Here is a 21,625-nt window from a genome sequence, read left to right as displayed (position 1 = left end):
TTGGTCTGCTTTTGCCTTTTTTAAAAAATAAGTTCTTTTCAGAGGCTCATTAAAATGACCCACAGTGGGTCAATATCATGATATTCTCACTTTTTATCAATGACTTTGAGGTTCCTAATGAGTTTCCCTTAGCAGTCTGTGTTTTGTTTAAACACGGAATGGAAGTACAATGTACAATATAGCAGAGCAGTGTGTGCAGCAGTGAGAGTAGCATTAACCTCTAAAGTGGCCATAGCCCACAGACAGGCCAACGGAGGTACCAGGGGTTCTTCTTCAGTTCATGTAGCAGAATGTCCTGTCTAATGTGGTTCTAGTCCAAGATTCCAATCCCAGCTTTGGAGAAAGTTCAGTGATTAAGTTAAATTGAAACAGGAGGGGGAACTCTCATTGCACCAACAATGGGGGTGGAGGCAAAGCTTTATGGCACCACTACTTACTCAAGCCAGGAAGAGAAGGGGCTGATTAACCCCTCGAGTCATGTGTATGATTTATATAGTACCTGTGACAGTTCTCTGCAGAACATATATTGTTAAAGGGAGAGAGAAATGTGCACCAAAGCCGAAGAATTTTACACAGTTCTACCCTCCTAAACCACCACTACTGACCTTTTATTAATTGTTAGAAAGAAATCAATGTGTTGTGTTAAATAAACAATGCGCTCCTTTCTCATGAGGTTAGGTTTATAAAGCAAAATACTAGATCTTGCCTATGCAGCAGCATCCAGTATAGGGACAACAGGTGTCATTGATTTAATGCTGTTTGCTGATTAATTACACACAGCCACGTGTGGTTCCTAGGCAGCAAACAGAGGTAAGATCTACTCTTTGTGAGAGGAAGGACAGCTTCTCAGGGGCCTAAAGAGGGGGAAAAAAATGCTGAGGAGGCATAACAAGAATAAGCAACGCTGCCATCTAGTGATGAAATTGTAACCTAACATTTTAAGAGGCTAAGTCAAGCACACCACAACAGGGATAGCGGTTGTCTTGACCCGAGTTTCTTGAGTCTGTGTGAAAATGCCCTTTTCCAGCCACATTTGATCATAATCTGCTTTCTAGAGCCCTAGCAGCAAGCAAAGCAAGAATGCATGTTTTAAGCAGCAAAAGATAATTTCATCAGAGATGTGATTATTTTCTCAAACTGCTCATTTTGATTCCCAGTCATATGGCACAGATAAGAGCCTGCAGCAGGAACAAATACAGTCTAAGATTTGTTTGGGGCTGATACTGTCATCTGAGCCTCTGATGAAAACTAATAGCACTTGGGGGAAGGGGTGAATGTCATTGCGCTAAACAAGCTAAATTACTCTGGCAAGTTATTCACTGACCATTCCCTCTGGAAGTTTCAGCCATACAGCAACTGGACCAGTTTTTATTTCCCTGTCACCTGTGTCTTTATTGCCCAGTGCTGTGTGCCACAAATCATTTCCCTCAGCGAGCCAAATATTGGCTTTATCTGTGGTCCTGCTATGCACCAGGACTAAAAGACTAAAGGGAACTGGTCCAAACTGCCCTGCTCCTCTTTGCTGAAATCACATTTGATAAGACTCCTTTGATATATTCCGACCTAAACATCAACAGTGCTGGTTTACTGGTTAAAGCAGGACTAGTCAAGACTCCCAAGTTTGATTCCTGGCTCGACCATGGACTTGCTGGGTGACTTTTAACAAGTCACTTAAGTTTTCTTTGCCTGAGTTTCTCCAGTTGTAGCACTGGGATCAGGGGCGGCTCCAGGCACCAGCACACCAAGCGCCTGCCTGGGGCGGCAAGCCACTGGGGGCGCTCTGCCGGTCGCCGCGAGGGCGGCAGGCAGGTTGCCTTCAGCGACATGCCTGCGGAGGGTCCGCTGGTCCCGCAGCTTCAGTGGACCTCCTGCACGAGTGCCGCCGAATCCACAGGGACGGGGAACCTCTCGCAGGCAAGCCGCTGAAGGCAGCCTGCCTGCCGTGCTTGGGGCAGCAAAATACATAGAGCTGCTCCTGACTGGGATAATAATGTTTCACTCTTCTTTCTAAAGCACTTTGAGATTTTCTTCAAAACAGGTGTTGTAGAACCAAAAATAGCTGATGTTCCTATTTCATAGATACAATAAACTATGTTAAAAGGTTGCAAATTGAAGGTATCCAAAATCAGGAAGCCATGACTGAGGCATAGATCCATTTGAAGCCCTCATCTCACAGCTCAGTAGTGATTAACTCTACATTATCACCAAGTACAACTCAGCTCACTTCCCTTTTAACATGAATGGACATGCTAGTGAAAGTTGTCATACTGACAGATTGTCCTACAGACACATCTTCCACAAACACCAGGGAAAGTTTCCCCCATATAAATCCTTTGCCAACAAGCCTTCAACTTACCCTGAAAGGCCTGATACATGCACCATCCAAGACATGGAACATGTCTCAGCTCAATCAATACCTGAATCACGCAATTCCCACTTACCTTGGTCTCTCGCTTGGTGATCTGTATCAAAAAAGTTAAACTTCTCACCTGCAGCAGCAGATATGTAGCCTCCCTTGTAGAAAGAGAGAATGAGAGGATTTGTTTCTGTTTCCAATGTAAAGTGAGTCATATGCTCCTCCAATGGGCTGTCATGTTCCTGAGTGCTTTGGCATTGTACTTGTCTGGTACCCCATACTGCAGACTCTATGCTAAGTGTTCTCAGAAGAGCTACAAGGGTACAAAGAAAGCTCAGGAGATGGAAAGACAGAGTATCCTTCAAGTGTGTTCAGGAAATGATACACTTCAATATACAATGCATTTCAAGCCCATTTGAAGTGTAATAACAGTGTAAAGCTTATCCCCCAGGGAGGTCTGCAGGGATTTAGCAAGTCAAGTTGGACGGCAATTGCCGGAATAAAGAGCAAGACATCTTTCTGGTACTGCAGCTGAGCTCAAAGACAGGCAAACACTCACTCCATCACTTTAAATGCATGGAGATGGAGAGGAAGCAGCTGCAGTGCTGCTGAACGTCCATTAGATGGTGATGAAATCTACATTTGACTCCCGTTCCCAGTAACTGCACGCAGAAGTAGCACATTAACACCATGAAGGGAAATCAGAGTCACAAGACTTACTTTTTCAGTTTGGTACAGTTGTTTCCCAGCCTCCCTCTTCCCCCCTCCCCCTGAGTCAATAGTTGGACTATGCAGGGGGTCCTGATGGTGATCACTTATACCAGTACAAAACTGGTGTAAGTACAAAATTCAGGAGCTACTCCTGATTTAGACCAGCCTGGGATCAGACACAGACCTAGAGAGTCCATCAGAGGGGGCCGAGGAATCTAATCTCATGTAATTATCCCACATGCTGTTGTTTTAAATTTTTTTGCTGCTGAACAATGCTGGTCTCTCTCACCTCAGATGGAAGAGGGTGAGCTCTCTAAAGGGCATACCTACAGCAAGTGAGAATTCCTTCCATCTGAAACCCTCAATACACTTCAGAAGCATGAATTAGCAGGCCCACCACAAACCTCCTTTGAAACAGGGAAGAGTTAACACCCCATTTTACAGAAAGAGGAGAATGAGGCACAGAAATGGGAAGTGATTCATCTCAGGCCACACAGTGAAGTCAGAGCAGAATGGGGAATAAAACACAGGTGTCTTGATTCCTAGTCCTTCATCTGAACCAGGAGATTATTTTACTTGTTTTGAGTGCGCTAAGTGTACAGTACCAGCTCCTACACTAGTCTTGGAAAGTTGCCGCAATGTGATGAAATTAAAGATTTAAGAGGCTGGAGGTTCCTCAGAAAGCTGAAAAATAATCAAAGCTTAAGTCGACGATTAAACTAGTAAGAAAAAGGGAAAGGTCTTGAGGCTAATGAAAATGCAGCCAGTGAGATTCCATCGTGATAACACCTGCCTTCCTTTCAAATCCTGCATATGAGGAGACAGAATCTAAATGGGATGAACTGAGTGGCAAGAGATTTTTGTAAGATTTCAATTAGCCTTTCAGTTAGACCAGGGTATAGCTACCACTGAGTTAAGCATCCTTCATAGCTACAGACTCTATTTATATCCACTAACTGTGCAAATTCCCTGGTTCCCTGATTCCAGACCAGCTGCTGGGCACAGCTGTGTTTCAACAAAGGCATTGAAAACAGCAGGGACTGCTGAGGGAATAGGATGCTTCCCTGACTTCAACCAGGCCTGGAAGAAGAAATCACAATGTTGTTCTTGCTAATTTCTGCCTCAGCTGAAAACCAGGGAACAATGAAAATCTCACATGAAGAGACCAATATGATTAGATCTCCATCCTGATTTCATCCCAAATTTAATGGGTTTTCATATGAAGCATTTACACATACGTGTACATGCACACACTGGGCTTGATCCTGATCAGCACAGATGGTGTATGTGTAAGCATGAAGTAAGAAGTTATGAGGAAGGCTCTCAGATACAGGAGTGACGGATGGCCTGCAAGAAACTAGAGAGGTGGAAAGATCCAGACATGAACACAGGGGATAATGATCCTGCATTGATGCAGTCAGTAAATTACTTCCACCTAGTCGCAGGAAGGAGGTAAGAGATGAATGCAAAGCTAAGTGCCTCATCAACATGACATCCAAACTTAAACCTAAGTCTCCACCTCTTTTCTACCAACAATACTTGAGAGTATGGGAACAGGCCTCACTCCCACTCAAACCCTAAGTGACTTTGGGGTAGAAAGAGAGTGGAACAGACCTCTCTGTCCCTACAGCCCTAACTAGCTAGAGGACTAGGAAGAAAATGGAAATTCCAAACCTGACTTCCAGTTCCTAGCCCGCTTCCCATTGGAGAAATGGAAATGCCACAACAGTGCAAGAGCTCACTACTTCCCAAGTGAGCACAAAGGGTTGGTTGCAGGTTATCTAGTCAGTTGTGGGCCATCAGCTGGCACAGGGGCAGTGCTGGGGGAATACTGCATGGTTTATGGAAAGAGTACTTGATGCTGTTTTGGTTGCTAGAGGGAACAGGCCCAAACTCTGGACTGGGCACCTTTGCAGGCTGGAAGAACAGTCCAGCCACTGCAGAGAAAGCCCTGACCAGTACAGTGACCATGGGAACTGACACCTGGCAATGCAGCAGAGACCAGGACTCGCCCTTACAAGCTTGCACTGCACTCAGGCATCAGCAACCACCACAAGGGGAAGGAGACACCATATTCAAAGGGCTGAGGGGCTGGACAGTTTGGATGATTTGTTAACTAAAAAGGATTATTGTGTTATTTCAGCACTGGGGACTCAGTGCACTGTATTATTGCTGGCTCTGTGTGACCTCTTAATAGTTCCTGTTACTGATGGTGGTTTTGCCTCTTGCCAGATAAAGTCACTGACATTATATCTGGTTTATTCATTTCTGTGTTCTTTCCTGCCTCCCCAAAACTTGTGGAAGGTGAACAAGAGGTTTGGGCCTAGAGAGAGTCTGTACTCTACATATCTATGTACTTGTCTAGCCCGATCACAGTAGTATCTGAACACCTCACAAAGATAAATACATGTTAAAGGTTGTAACACCCTGGAGAGGTAGGGAAGTATTATCCCATTTTACAGGTGGAACTGAGGCACACAAAGACTGTGTCACTTTCCCAAGGTCACTCAGGAAGTGTATGGCACAGCAGGGAATTGAACCTAAGTGCTAGGCTATCACACTTGACCTCCTTTCTTTCCATGACATCAGTGTTAGAATTTGGGGACAATTTAGCTGACAGAGATGGTCCCCACAAAAGGATACAGCTAGCACTTTACCTTACTTCAGCTAGCATGAAGCATCTATTCGCAAGTACTAGAGAGAAACATTATGACACTGCCTGCTGCACTCTCTAGGACTCACAACATCAAGGTGTCAAAGACAGACTGGATATTTTTTTTTTTATTTATTTCTGCCTAATGAAAATCTCAGGGCCAAATCCTGAGCAACTAGATGCTAACGTGATGGGTGCATTTAAGATATCAAAATTAGATTAGCTGGAACCTGACCATCTCATACCTGTCAAACTCCCACTGGCTGCAAAGGGGCTAAGGGAGAAAAGGATTTGACCCTCAGATTTTGAGAGTGTTGCGTGGTGGCAGGTAAAAAAAATAAGGATTGAAAATTATACTGGCCCGAGGTTTAGAACTGATCATAATTCAGTCCTGGACTATTGCCAGGAAAACATGGCTAGTAAAGAGGCCAAGGGAAGATTTGGAGTCTGATATTGCACAAGCCATTAGGGTTCAAAATGGATGTTGCTTTGCTTTCCAAAAGTGTAAAGTGTTAAGCTCAAACTATAGCAGTCATTGACACCAGCCCCTAAAGTCATGTCATATTCAAGTGGGGGCTGAGAGAAAAGGATAAAGCAATCTAGAACAATGTGACCCTCAAGGTCTGATGTCTTGGGACCCGCCCTACAGTAGTCTTAGATCTCTGATCAGAAAGGACATATTTCAGTTACAGATAAGCAACACAATCAAAGATACCCCAAAATAAAATGTCACAGCATTTAGGGAGGTGACTCAACTAAAACATTTCTATTCATATAGAGAACCCTTCCAGTAATGACACAATCCTACATCATTATTTGTACTGTCGGAGCATCAAGGATCAAAGCCCTGTTGTCCTAATTTACCTCAGTGAATAGCAGTCAGAACACAATCAACTGCCTGGTCATTGTCAAATGGTTTGTAAGCATCACAAAGTGAATTCTAAGGGGGAGATGTGAAGGATGACAACATTGTGGCATGCATGCATTGAAGTCAGCCTACTAGACAAGAGACCTGGGTTCTGTTTCCAGCTCTGCCATTGATCTACTGAGTGACCCTGGTCAAGTTCTTCAACTTTTTGTGCTTCTATTTCCGTGCTCACTTTTTGTCTTGTCAAGCTGGATTGTAAGCTCTTTGTGGCATGGGCTGTCTCTTCCTATGTGTTTTATGGTGCTGCCCACAATGGGGGCAGAGTTCAGTTGGAGTCTCTAGATGATACTGTAATATACACTAACATTATGCCTGCCTCACAATTCATAAGAAGTCTTGCTCCCCACGTCTCATTTAGCACAAGAGTTGTGTCTCATGTTAAGCTTTCATTATCTTTACAGATCAGACTACTCCGCATTTCCTAATTCGTTATGAAGTATTTTCATAAACTAAAACAGTTGACAGGATAACTGAATAAAGTACATTCTGGGACTTGGCATCTTGCTTATTTTTAAGTGTATATTCATTTTCTCACTAATTAAACCCCTCACATCCCAGTCAATGAGTGGGATTTACAAAGAAAATGGATATTTTGAATCCAGAAGACATTTTCCAGGTTATCACAATTAAAAGTTACACGTTACTGATCCATAGATGTTAGAGATGGAAAAGACCTAAACAGACCATCCAGTGAAATGCAGCAGCTCTTTTATTAAGCCTACAGGACATTTTCTGCTGCTTTATCCAGTCTAGATTCCAGTGTTCCAAATGATGAGCTTCCATCCCTTCCCTAGGGTGTCTATGCTATAGCCAAATATATCTGTCAGGATGTTTTTCCTGAGATTCACCCTAGAAGTTTCAGTTCCTAATTTAACCCTATAACTCCTAGTTAGAATCCTTTGAACAATCCCAAATCATTAACCTGTTCTTTTGGTGTGGATATCCCTCCAACAGATGTTGATTTATCATAGAATATCATAGAATCATAGAATATCAGGGTTGGAAGGGACCTCAGGAGGTCATCTAGTCAAACCCCCTGCTCAAAGCAGGACCAATTCCCAACTAAATCATCCCAGCCAGGGCTTTGTCAAGCCTGACCTTAAAAACCTCTAAGAAAGGAGATTCCACCACCTCCCTAGGTAACCCATCCCAGTGCTTCACCACCCTCCTAGTGAAAAAGCTTTTCCTAATATCCAACCTAAACCTCCCTCACTGCAACTTGAGACCATTATTCCTTGTTCTGTCATCTGCTACCACCGAGAACAGTCTAGATCCATCCTCTTTGGAACCCCCTTTCAGGTAGTTGAAAGCAGCTATCAAATCCCCCCTCATTCTTCTCTTCTGCAAATTAAACAATCCCAGTTCCCTCAGCCACTCCTCGTAAGTCATGTGCTCCAGCCCCCTAATCATTTTTGTTGCCCTCCGCTGGACTCTTTCCAATTTTTCCACATCCTTCTTGTAGTGTGGGGCCCAAAACTGGACCCAGTACTCCAGATGAGGCCTCACCAATGTCAAATAGAGAAGAATGATCATGCTCCTATTAGTTCATCATTGAACAAGCAATACATATTAATCTGTTAACTTTTCTTCATAAATTACCCTCCAGCCTGCTGATCATCTTTATTGCTCTTTTCTAAATTCCCTCCAGTTTGTCAGTTCTGAGGCTAAATTATATGACAGGACCTCTTTATGCCTTAGAAAAAAAAACAAAACAAAAAAAAAGAGAGATAACCATGGGAGCTCATTAGCAGTAATGCCCTATTTTACCATAGTTACAAACATCACCATAGCCTTCCTGTTAGCAAGTGTCGGATGTCACTTTGCCATTGCATATTTTAACAGATGGGGGACAATATTCATACTTGTTCTCTTGACAAAGATCAACTGATAGAACTGTTTACAGCTACATTCTTTTGTGTCATGCTGTTCTGGCATCACTACCAAGCTGATAAATAAATTAAAATCAAGACTCCTCACAAAAGCAGCCCTGACGTGTCAAAAAAACCAAAAAACAAACAAACAAAAAACCACAAGTTCAGTGCTTCAAAAAGACAATGAATGATCTTATCTGTTTAATGCTATAGAGACCAACGCGGATTTTTTTTTCCCTTGAGTGACTCAAGTACTATAACCTTTAGTAAGACAAATGCTACGTATACAGCCGTAAAGATGGCATAGTACTGGAATTACCACAAAAGGATGACATTAGAAAAACATTCACCGGCGAATAGCACAAAAGAAAGCTGACACAACATTTTTAAAGGAAGTCACTATGATCTTTACAGATATTTTACATACATCAGCTGATCCAAGCAACACAGTTCTTTGGCACATAAAAACTCAAATTACCCACTTGAGCCCTAGCCACTTGAGGTAGAAACTCCGTGGATGGAGGTATGCTTCCCTTAAAACAATAAACTCCAACAACAAATCACATCTTTTCCCACAGAACTAGAATTGAGCTGTTATCTAGGGAGATAACTGGTATCGGATCTCTTTCCAAGCCACAGCTCTGGAAAGAATAAGAGCAGAGGAAGAACCCCTTCCCGCTCTTTTCCAGCCTGTATGATCCCTCCCATTGCCTAGCAACAAGCCACTAGATATCCCGCCTTTTCTCTCCTAAGGGAACAAGCAGGCTGTCTAACATAGCGGACTACTTGTCCTTTACAAGCCAAAATGGAGGACAATAAACAAAACCATATTAAACACCATTACCAAGTATCATGTCATAATTTGAGTGGGGTGGAACTTGAAGTATCTGCTCAATAGCACACTGCAACACTAGACAACAGTTAGCACAGGATGGCGAGAAAAATATCGCACCAGTTGAAACTCGAGGCATAATATAGTTACCAACATTAGAATTGGACCAGATGGCAAATGACCTGTTAAGTCTTTTCCATCTCTGAACTACACTGCACCAAATTGATGGCCTTTATAGTCATGACTAGCGCTAATCTTCACTGGTAAGTCGACCTAAGTTACACTACTCCAGCAATGTGAAGAACGTAGTTGGAGTCGATGTAGCTTAGGTTGACTTACTCTGGAGTCTTCATGGTGCTGAGTCAACAGGAGATGCTCTCCGGCTGACTTACTTTAATCTTCTTGGGGAGTTAGAGTCCTGGGGTCAACCAGAGAGCGCTCTGTGTTCGATTTAGTGGGTCTTCAGTAGACCCACAAAATCAACCCGTGCTGCATCAATTGCAGCAGCATTGATCTCCCCATAGTGAAGACCAGTTTATATCTACACTGCAGCACATGAAGGCATACATGAGCTAGCTTTGATAGGGCAAGCTTGCTAAAAGTAGCAATGTAGCCATGGTGGCAGGGGCAGCAGCCCGGGCTAGTCACCTGAGTACAATCCTGCCTGGGATGCTAGGTATGTATTTGGGCAACTAACTCATGTCACTTTAGCTACACTGCTATTTTTAGTGAGCAAACTCAATCAATGCTGCCATGACTGCAGTATAGCTATATCCTAAGTTACACACTGTAGTAACTTAAACTCTGGTAGCAGCAAGAATAGAGCTTAGATCTTCTCCTGCTCCAAAAAAACATAGTCCTCTACTACATGAGCTAAAGAACAATCTCTGTCAGCTGTGAGCAGTATAAGATCTCTTAACAGTCAGCTGAGTAGTTCAGATTCCATCCAATAGAGGTCAGTGGTAACACAGGTTCATTATGATATAACCTTATTTTTTTATCATAAACGTTACATTGTGATGCCTCTCAGTCTATAAGGCAAATAAATACAGTGGGAGGACACATCCAAGCAAAGGGTAAATAAATAACCTGCCAAGCCCTGCTAGATGACTTAATCATGTCCAGAATTGGAATGGTTTATTGAATTGAGCGAGTCCATCTCACAATATCATGCCCATAAGGGAAACAGTTGCCAATGTGCTGCGAAAGTTTAGCCTTCTCAATGCCCAAAATGCAATCTCATTGCAGGGAGCAATTTACCAGGTGTAATAGGGATTCTGCCAATTGTTAAATTAGCACCATCCCTCCCATCATCAGTTATGCCAGAGCAATGGCAGGCAAAGGCCCAGAGTGACTCTGCCATTTGCAAGTTGGTCCAAATAAAGATATTGCCCCACCCACCTTGTCTATCTAGTTTGCAAGTAGAGTCAATCAGCACAGACAAGCAAATATATCACATCTCTGTTTCTCTGCTAACCTCTTTCAGTAGTTGCAGAAAGCTCTCCCAAAATCAAACACCAGAATCAAAGATGGTGGCTTCCCCAGCCGCCCCCGCACCAGGGGAAACAGCCTATATATGAGGCACCCCGATCCAAAGACTTGGCCCATCTGACTCTTTGCCTTTCCTTTCCTTCCCCATCTCCCCTTTTCTCGGGCTTTTTTTTCCTTGTCTGGTATTCCCAGTGCTGGGAAGTCTCTATAAGGGAGCTATGTTAGATACTGGCCTGAGGATAGGCTAGGAGCCAGGAACTCCTGAGATAGTGGTAATAGTCCTTACATAGTTTCAGAGCATTGAACAATCATTAAATGAGAAATCCTCACAAGCTCATTCAGGTAGATAAAGGTTTGCCCCATTTTACACATAGGGAAACTGACGCACAGAGGGGAAGGGACTTGAAGGACACACAGAAACTCAGTGGCACAGCTGGGATTAGAAGACAGGAAATCCTGGCTGCAGCCTTGAGTTCAGTGTCTTAGGCCTGGTCTACACTACGTGTTTAAACTGAATTTAGCAGTATTAAACCAAATTAACCCTGCACCCATCCACAAAACGAAGCCCTTTATATCGATATAAAGGGCTCTTTAAACCAGTTTCTGTATTCCTCCGCGACGAGAGTAGCGCTGAAATCGGTATTGCCATGTCGAATTAGGGTTAGTGTGGCCACAATTCGACGGTATTGGCCTCCAGGCAGTATCCCACAGTGCACCATTGTGACCGCTCTGGAAAGCAATCTGAACTCGGATGCACTGGCCAGGTAGACAGGAAAACCCCCGCGAACTTTTGAAGTTCATTTCCTGTTTGCCCAGCGTGCAGCTCTGATCAGCATGAGCGGTGATGCAGTCCCAAATCCAAAAAGAGCTCCAGCATGGACCATACGGGAGATACTGGATCTGATCGCTGGATGGGGAGACAAATCTGTTCTATCTGAGCTCCGTTACAGAAGACGAAATGACAAAGCATTTGAAAAAATCTCCAGGCTATGATAGAGAGTCCACAGCAGGGACTCACCACAGTGCTGCATGACAAGCATAACGGAAAGCCAAAGAATCAAATGGACGCTCATGGAGGGAGGGAGGGGGTATTGAGGACTCCAGCTATCCCACAGTCCTCGCAGTCTCCGAAAAGCATTTGCATTCTTGGCTTAGCTCCCAATGCCTGAAGGGTCAAAAACATTTTCCCGGGTGTTTCAGAGTGTATGTCATCAATTTACACCCTTCCCTCCCCCTGAAAGAAAAGGGAAAAAAATCATTTCTCGCCTTTTTTCAATGTCACCCTATGTCTACTGCATGCTGCTGGTAGACGGTGTGCTGCAGTGCTGAATACCAGTATCCCCTTCCTGGTGGCAGACGGTGCAAAACAACTGGTATCCATCGTCATCATCAGCCCGTGAGTGCTCCTGGCTGGCCTCGGTGAGGTCGGCTGGAGGCGCCTGGGTAAAAATGGGAATGACTCCCAGTCATTACCGGCAGACGGTACAGAGGGCTTGGTAACCATCCTCATCATAGCAGGTGGAGGCTGAGCTCCATCAGCCTCCTGCCCTTTCATGTCTAAAGAAGATTCTGTACTCCCTGGACTATCATAGCACCTGGAGGCTGCACTGTTCTCCTCTCTCACACCCTTTAATGTCCTTCCTGCCTCCCTCTCATTTTATCTCACTAAAAACTCAGTGTTTCCTATTCCTGCATTCTTTATTACTTCATCACACAAATGGGGGGACACTGCCATGGTAGCCCAGGAGGGTTGGGTGAGGAGGGAAGCAACGGGTGGGGTTGTTTCTGCGGGATCTCTGGGGCTCTGACCCGGAGCAGCTGTGCTCTCTGGTTCTCTAGTACACTTGCTCCATATTCTAGGCAGGACTGACTCTATTTTTAAACAAAACATAAAGAAGGGAATGACCCGGGGAGTCATTCCCATTTTTGTCCATGTGCTCCCAGCCGACCTCAGCAAGGCCAGCCAGGAGCACCCATGACAGCAGCAGATGATACAAAAAGGACTGATAACCGTCATTGCCAATTTCCAAATGCAAACGGTGCAAAATGACTGATAACCATCATCTCATCACCAGTTTACAATGGCAGACGGTGCAATAGGGATGGTAAACATCTCTGCTACCTTGCAAAGGCAAATGAACGCTGCTGTGTAGCACTGCAGTACCGCATCTGTCAGCAGCATCCAGTACACATACGGTGACAGTGACAAAAGGCAAAACAGGCTCCATGGCTGCCATGCTATGGTGTCTGCCAGGGCAACCAAGGGAAAAAGGGTGCAAAATGATTGTCTGCCATTGCTTGCACGGAGGAAGGATTGAGTGACGACATTTACCCAGAATCACCTGCGACACTGTTTTTGCCCCATCAGGCATTGGGATCTCAACCTAGAATTCCAATGGGCGGGGGAGACTGCGGGAACTATGGGATAGCTACGAGATAGTTACCCACAGTGCAACACCCCGGAAATCGACGCTAGCCTCGGAACATGGACGCACACCGCCGAATTAATGTGCGTAGTGTGGTTGCGTGCACTCGACTTTATACAATCTGTTTTAAAAAAACGGTTTCTGTAAAATCGGAATAATCCTGTAGTGTAGACATACCCTTAGACTAAATATATCAATAAGAGAGCAGGGAGTTCTAATCCCAGCTCTGCCACTGACTTGCTTTAGGCTTGGGCAAACTGAGGATTATTCAGTTCATGCTGGGAGAGCTAGATGAAAAGGAGACACGCTAAGCATTATTGTAAGTTATGGGGTCTCAGCAAGGTCCTTTACAGGAGCCAGTCACGCAGGAGGTGATTCTAGGGCCTATTCTAGTTTACATAGGGTCTTATACTGCACTCATGACTGTAGTATCTGAGCATCTCACAGTAGTGCATTAGCAACGTGATTAATTTTTGTCATGTTTGATCTCTCATCCTCTCCCAAGTGGGAGAACATGTGCAGTGGAGTGTTTTGTTTTGGATTTTTTGTATGAGATAATTATAGCAACATGTGTTTATGTCTATATGTTATTGTTAAGAGAAGGTGAGGTCACAAAAACTGTGCTTTGCAATTAAAGTGAAAAGTGGTGAGCTTTGTGATGGCCTTTTAGTTCCTGTGGGAGTTAATTCCACAGTCTTAAGTCAGACCCACAGAAAGCACTGTCTTCTTAAATTTTACTGCTGTATCTCAAATTCTGTCCAACAGAGAGGAAAGATTTCCCACACCAGTGTGGTCACTCAGGCAGAGGATCATACAAAGGTTGGGGACACTTTTTGTCACCTCTTAGTTCACATATACATAGTACAGTGTGACACTTCATCACACAACTGATATCTCAGGACAGACACAGGATGTAAGAAACTGAGGATTAAAAGTTAAAGAAGAAAACTTTTCCAGTCTCTAGTACTCAATAATTCTTTCCATCATGTGACTCATTAACTTGATGGGTCAGTACTTACTATGTTCTTGCCCACCTCCTTTATGCTTGAAGATAAGGACTAATGTGCTATTTCTGGGCTCATCCAGTGTTTTTCCAGTTTGGAGAATTAAGCTGAAAATGTTCATCACCACCACCACACTCTTATGGCCTAATGATTTAATGCCTCAATTGATACACCATGTGTCCCACTGCTTTCTCACCTTTCCTGATCCTTAACCATTGTCTGAGTCACTACAATGGTGATAGGTCTTGTGAGGTTGTTGCTTGTGCATACTTCCCTACTTTGTCATTAGTGTGTGAATGAAAGGCCTATGATTTAGCAACACCCTGTGTCATGTTCACCTGATGTTTCTGCCATGTAGGGTACCAGGCCAGATGCTTGATAATACATGGTACTACAGGCTCCTCTCAGACCTCAGCCAACTTGGTCATGCCAACATTTTAACCTTAGAACAGTACAACTTGCTGTGAGTGATCTACAGTCTCTGGTCTTCCCAGACACATAATAAGTGATGACTGGCAAACAAGTTACTAGGCCACAATAGGCTCCTTAGAGAAATCCTACCAAATTTTATTAACAGGCTTGTCAGAGTAGCAACAACATCCCCTATGCAGACAGCCTATAGAGCTGGTTTGGGTGTCACCAAAACTGTGTTGGAAAAAGAACGTCTGAGAGGAAGTGTGATATGGTGTATAAACCACACCCTAGAACTAAAGGGGTTGAAGGTGTGCTACAGAAGCCTTCCTCTGGAGAAGAGGAACCTAACTGCTGGCCCTAGACAGACTGAAGGTACCATTAATACATTCTCTATCACCTGTTCACAACAGACTGCAAGACTTGGACTACAGAGTGGATGGGAGGAAGGGACGCAGGGAGGGCAGTCTTAAGGCACTCCTGGTGCTGGACCTTTGCAAACCCTTATAGGCCTTGGGGCCAGAGCCCGAAGGAGTGGGAGGGCCCAGGCTCCCCTACTAATCCCCCTTTGCATTAAGAAGGGCACAACTCACTATTAGGCAACACTTTTAACGAGCACCTACCATCACCGGAAGGCATCTGTGAACCTTCTCTCAAAGCCATTACAGGCCTGCCCACGCTCAGAGTTGAATTCTGTTACCAGGGGTGGCTCTAGGGATTTTGCCGCCCCAAGCACGGCAGGCAGGCTGCCTCCAGCGGTTTGCCTGAGGAGGGTCCACTCACGCCTGCGGGAGGTCCGCCAAAGCTGCGGGACCAGCAGACCCTCTGCAGGCACGCCTGCGGGAGGTCCACCGAAGCTGCGGGACCAGTGGACCCTCCACAGGCACGCCGCCGGAGGCAACCTGCCTGCCGCCCTCGCGGCACCAGCATAGAGCCCCACGGCTTGCCGCCCCAAGCTCGTGCTTGGCGTGCTGGAGCTGCCCCTGTCTGTTACTACCACCACAATATGAAACATCTCTCAGGCACCCATCACTCTAATATCTAGATATCAGCTTAAGAGCTCCTCAGTGCCCACTGGCAAACAGTTCACTGGCATGTAACAACAACACCTAGCAGGGCTGAGAAACTCACTATACTCAACACATTGCAGTTGTATTTATCTATAAAGAATGTTGTGTGGGATGTCAAATGAATGCTTCTGTCATATTGGTCATCATAAAGATTGAGAGATGTATGTATGGGTGTTATGTTTAGTACAAACATAACTTCATGTTTATGCTATATAACCAGGTAGCGTAGATTAACATGTTTTTCCCAGACCAAGGAATGGTGATTTGCCTGTCTGCCTAGGTCTCCAACTTAAATCAAACAGTGTGTAAGTCAACACAAAGCAAGCTTCATTTGCATATTAAGTCAACAGGCAAAGCAAGCTAACAGGAGAATGAGAAAAATACTGTCAGCACACTAAAGAACAATGGGGGAGAAGAACTTTGTCTGACAGTACATTTCAGAAGGACATAATCCATTAAACCTTTAACATGTAAGGAGGCGGAATGGGAATCCCTTTGGGTCCACCACTGAGGGAGCAAAAAGGACGGTGTTTTCTGTAACCATGAAAACTGGATCCTGGCCCAGGGGACTGGCAACACTGGAAGGTTGCATTAGGTGAGAAACATAACTTACATAAAGATTTAAGCCTCCTAAAATTATGTTTCTAGGAGGTAATATATTATATTTTTGTTTTGTTACCACATCTGTTTCTACTACCCTTACGCAGTATCTCTATCTTTGTTAATTAATGTTTCTTTGTTCTATCATGTCTGGATTCTTAATTGACTCAAGTAAGCTGGTGTGTACACTATCTCTTTGGAGGCAGTGGATTTGGTAATCTCTGTGAGTGCCCAATGATAAGGGCTGGATATCACAGAGAAACACTTCAAGTGGACTCAGGGTCTGGGATGCACCAAGCGTTACTTGCAAGACAAAGTAAAGGCTGTCAGAGTCCTGAGATGTTTGACTAGGATGACCAACAAACTGGAGTGACAGGAAGTTGTCACCCAATTTAACTCCAAGTCTCTCTTTTGCTAAGGCAGAGGTGTAAGGTCACCTCTAGTTCTAGGTGCCTTGAGAAGGTTTCACACTGGGCACCATATCCCCCTTGTCTCCAGAAATATGAAGAGCTGAAAGTGCTATTTTTAGCAACACACCAGTCAGTTTATGCAAGCTGGAGGAAAGGGCTTGGTGACATAAACCTCCAATTTGAAACGCCCACCATCCTTAGACTCTGATTCAAATTCCAACAGGGGAAATTCAGTCCTTCATCCACCGGTCACCTGAATTCCTGGTTCTGCCACTGACTCATGCAACCAGGAGTCCCTTAAATCTCTCTCTGCTCGGTGTCCCTATTTGTAAGACAGGACAAAAGATACATTCCTATCTCTGGAATATACAATAAGATCGATGAAAGAAAGTACAAACTATTATTCTGAATTAGAGAAACATACTAAAGGCTTGTCTACACCCAGTAGTTGCAAAGGTTCCATTAAACCAGTGCACTTTTGTTTATGAACACTCCATCTTCTTAAGCCTGGATTACAGCAGTTTAGCTTGCCCTGCTGGGACAAGAACAGGTAGAGTAAGGGAACTCAGAAGTGTTATCCTTATTCTGCATTAGGACTCACTAGCATCTGAGCTACCACTAAGCACTCTCTTTTCCCTACATGGTTAAAAAAATCCCTTACACTTTCCCATCCTATTTTCTCAGGAGAGGGAGAAAGAAAAGCATGCTAGCCCCTCCTCTGACTTCCCTAGGGATGAAGAAGAATACTATGCCTTAGCTAGCTGTCATACCGAAGAGAGAGGTGAACTACCCATTTCCAATGTGGAAAGAAGACAGAATTGCACTGATAAGGGCATGAGGATGGCTACTTGAGCACTCATCTCTAACCCAAAACACAAATAAGCCTAGTATAAGTACCCATCCAACTTCTTCCTCACCACAACAACTGCATCAGGAATCATTCTTATCCCTCTTATCTTTGAGGAGTGGCCATCAGGGAGTGACCTACAGACAAAACCAAGTGATCTGGAGCAGGAGAAAAAAAAAAAAAGAACATGCAACCAGAGGACTACACACAAACTGATGCAGAATTACATTTTACAGGTACATTATAGCTAGACTTGGAATGAATACATTTTTATCAATAGATGTTTATCGACATTTACCTCACCATACACACACAAATCAACAAAAACATTCCCACTGATAATAATCAGAATTTGCAGATAGGCAAAATAAGAAAAATGCTTCTTGAGAACTTAGTAGAGTCCAAAATCCAGTGATGTACACTTTGGAACTACGTAAATGAATAGTAAAAAACAGATGTGATTTGTTGATATAAGGATATTTACTTTGTACATTTTCATACATAAGGTTCCCAGTTTGTGTGTTAACTGTTTATAAAGCTTTCATTTTTTGAATCTGTCATTAAATAATAATCTGACGTCCTCAATTTCACAAAAATGTGAAAATGTAAACTAGATAAAAATAAAAAAAAATGCTTAAAATAAACATTGATATTATCTGTGGAAGCTATACAAATCTAGTTCTGCCAAGCCTAATTATAGCTCTGCACTGCCTGATCCTCCTAGGCTCCACCACAGACTCCCCACCACCGGTGTGAAGGCAGATTTCTGCTGGGGGAGGAGAGCTGTAGAGTGAGGCTGGGTTTCCAAAGGACTCTGCTGGTAAACAGCTATGTTGGCTGAATGGTTAAGATGCTCTGCTACAATTCTGAAAGTCTGGGGTTTGAGTCTTGTTCAATCTCATACCTCCAGTTCATCCAGCTGCAAAAGGAGGTGGGTATCCTGATCCATTGGGTTAAGACAGCCAAAGGTGGTTGGCTCTGATACTGGACACCTCATTCCCTTATGTAACCTTGGCTATGAAACTGCCATGCTTTAACTACACAAGCAGGGGACTCTGACTGATGCTAAAGACCACAGTGGGGATACACCGATTCATTCCACCCTACAAGGCTGTACCCCTCCCTGATGAGAACACCATTCTCTCTGGGGAAAGCTGGCCCCTAGTGGAAGGGGACATACAGCTGCTTTCAAGTCTCTCCTCCTGGCAAACTTTCCAATCAGGGCTCTGAGCCAGCAACAATAGCCATGGAATGAATTGTGAGCAACACAAAAATAGGGAGGAGATGACAGTGTTATGAACTCTCGTGGTTTCTCTCAACATTAGTGAGAGAGGCTGAACAGAGGGGCTCAGTGAACAGTCACTGCCAACTAGAGAAAGACAAAGGAAAAGAAAAATACCACCTGTATAAATCAAGGTGAGGGAGAAATTACCAAATGAAGAAGCTGATTACTAATCTACATGCTGTCACTCTGACTTTATATCCAGGTTAGATCAGGAGACTGCATGAAATCTGTCCCACCACAGCAGCATCTTCTAAACTCTCATCTGTATTCACAGTCCAACAGGGTTTTAGCTTTATGGCTGCAATGTTCTTGTTTCTTCTGCAGGTCCATTAGCACTGCACGCTCTGTACAGTCAATACCAATTCCACCTGGCACTTCTCTGCCTTTATTTATTTATTTTGACATAACCCCTTCTGTCTGCCAGTTCCATTACTTTCCTGATATGACTAGCTGTGGTTTTTTTGTTTTGGATTTAAGAGCCCAGTGCCTTTGGCTTTAAACAAACAAAAAAAATTAAAAGAAGAAAAACTGAGGCAATAAAACAGGGAGCAATACGTCTCTTCTAGTGCCTCATATGTCTCCTCATTCTGCTCCTTTTTCTTTTGCCTGATCACTTTACTTGAAACAGTTGCACGCTATAAGATAACAGAGAGAAAAGGTGGATGAGGTAATCTCTTTTATTGGACCAACTTCTGCTGGTGAGAGGCAAGCTTTTGATCTTCCGCAGGCTTCCCAGACCTGATGCTAAATCTGTGTAGCTCTTTTTTAGGTCTGGAAAACCTGTGTAAGCTTGTCTCTTTCACAAACAGAAGTTGGTCCAATAAAAGATATTATCTCACCATTCTGTCTCACTAATATCCTGTGACCAACATGGCTACAACAACATTGCATATGAAAAAGGCATTAACTATTGATTTGACAGAGCTCTGCCACTCGTCCTTCCTTGTCACATCCCAGGGAACCTTCCATGACACAACCTGTTCTACTGCACAAGGAGATCTGAGATTTAATTGGCACTGGGGGCAAAAGAGGGAATAAGAAGAAACTATTAGATGAGGGGATTGAGAATGGACTTCTGAGCAGGGCAAGTAACTGTGCTCCTTCCTCAGGTCAAAGCAAGAGATGTAACCCTTTATCCTGCCAAAGTCTGAATAGGGTCTCTACATCCCATCTCAGGGCTATTAATGCTAAATCTCTTGCACTATAATAGTTCTCTCAGCTTCACCACCAGCCTGATGAATAGCAAACCATCAACTATTAGTACTTATCTGCCTTGTACTGTCCAATGCCTTAGGGGGCTAATACTGCTCTACGTAAAAATAAAAGTCAGTTATTAAAAACACAGCTGGCATTTACGGCATTTCTAAAATTAATCTGGAAATGGGCTTCTCCCAATCATTTTCTCCCTCACCACATCCATCATTCCTATAACATGTCAGGTCTTTACTGGGTTGGGTTTAATTCATTCTCTGTGGCTCCTAGCAGATGACTGAATGCAATACCTTGCAGCACAGTCAGAGGACGTGCCTCCATATCAAAGTTTTAGCTTTTTGCTGTGCCTCAGTGTGTGGCAATCAAACAGATCCTAAAATGTATGGTGCTTGGCCTCCTATGCTTAATAATACTTCTGAAATACACTGGGTAGCAAAGGATACACACTCGATTCTGATTGCGGTCAGTCAGCAGAGCAGAAGGTATGCAAGAATCTGAATGCCCAAAGCAAACTTGAGCAACTCACTCAGTTGAAGAGGAATGGTTAATGACAATGAGGCTGCAGTGATGTCTGCCAATTGAATTGCACCTAAGAACTGGAACGCACCAGAAAAAAAACTTTATTCTCTAAAGAGCTGATCAGTCACAACACTAAAAACAAGAGAGCAGGAGACAGGATGTTTTATTGGCTGGGAAAAGGTTACAGAGGATTCTATATCTAGATGAAGAGACCATATGTCCCAATTTCTGTGGGACAGTCCTGGTGTGCCATATGATTTCCCAGTGTCCTAAGGACTTTTCAGGCCAGCTGAAATATCCTGTTTTTCATTTCAAAGTGTTCAAGTTTTTATCTGGAAAAAATATTTTATAATTATGTTTTCTAGTCCCCGCATTTCTTTCTCACCAGGAAGCGAGCATATGTTTAGCACCAACAACTGTTCCAAGCCAAAGCTTATCATCATGGGTCAGGTGACAACAATGCAACAGGAGTTCCATGAGTTGATGACCTAGACTACTCTGCGCAAACCCCTGCATTAGCCCCTTGGCGTGTGTTCAGGCCTCTTGCTCTTTAACCACCTTGAGGCTAAGTGATTGATAATGGCAGCCTTGTCTTTGTTTCCCTTTTAGTATCAGCTCCAAAATTTAGCCTATAGCATGTGGACACTTTTTACAGTGCCAGCACTCCAACTGGGTCATTTGAGCCCCTCCCCTTTAATGGGAGTATGGAATGTCACCCTATGGGCCTCTAATTGCTAGCCCTGGGGCCCATTATCCCTCTCTCCCTTCTTCATCAGGGAAGGAACAAATAGGAACAGAAACAAAGTCCAATAGTCTTATGTTAGAGGTGCCAGCCTGAATCTGGGGCTTCAGCAGTCCTGCCCACTTCCCTCCAGGGGTTTGTAGAGGAACCAAGCCCACCCTCTCCTCTGGGTACCAGCCCACGGATCCTATGGTAGACAATAAAAGACTGTTTGTTTAGGACCCCTGCTGCCTCTCTGGGCTACTTCCTACCTCCAG

The 21,625-nt window shown here is 43.9% G+C and overlaps 1 protein-coding gene across 25 annotated transcripts in view; it reads right to left on the bottom strand.

Annotated features, from left to right (window-relative positions):
* NRXN3 (neurexin 3) overlaps positions 1-21,625 on the bottom strand; it is a 1,481,114-nt gene that overhangs the window by 967,462 nt on the left and 492,027 nt on the right. The gene's annotated exons all lie outside the window — the stretch shown is intronic.

Source organism: Gopherus flavomarginatus, chromosome 5 (assembly GCF_025201925.1).
Source record: "Gopherus flavomarginatus isolate rGopFla2 chromosome 5, rGopFla2.mat.asm, whole genome shotgun sequence".
In the NCBI taxonomy this organism is placed as follows: Eukaryota; Metazoa; Chordata; order Testudines; family Testudinidae; genus Gopherus; species Gopherus flavomarginatus.
Note: the sequence above shows the minus strand (reverse complement) of the source record. Positions and strands in the feature narration are given on the sequence as shown.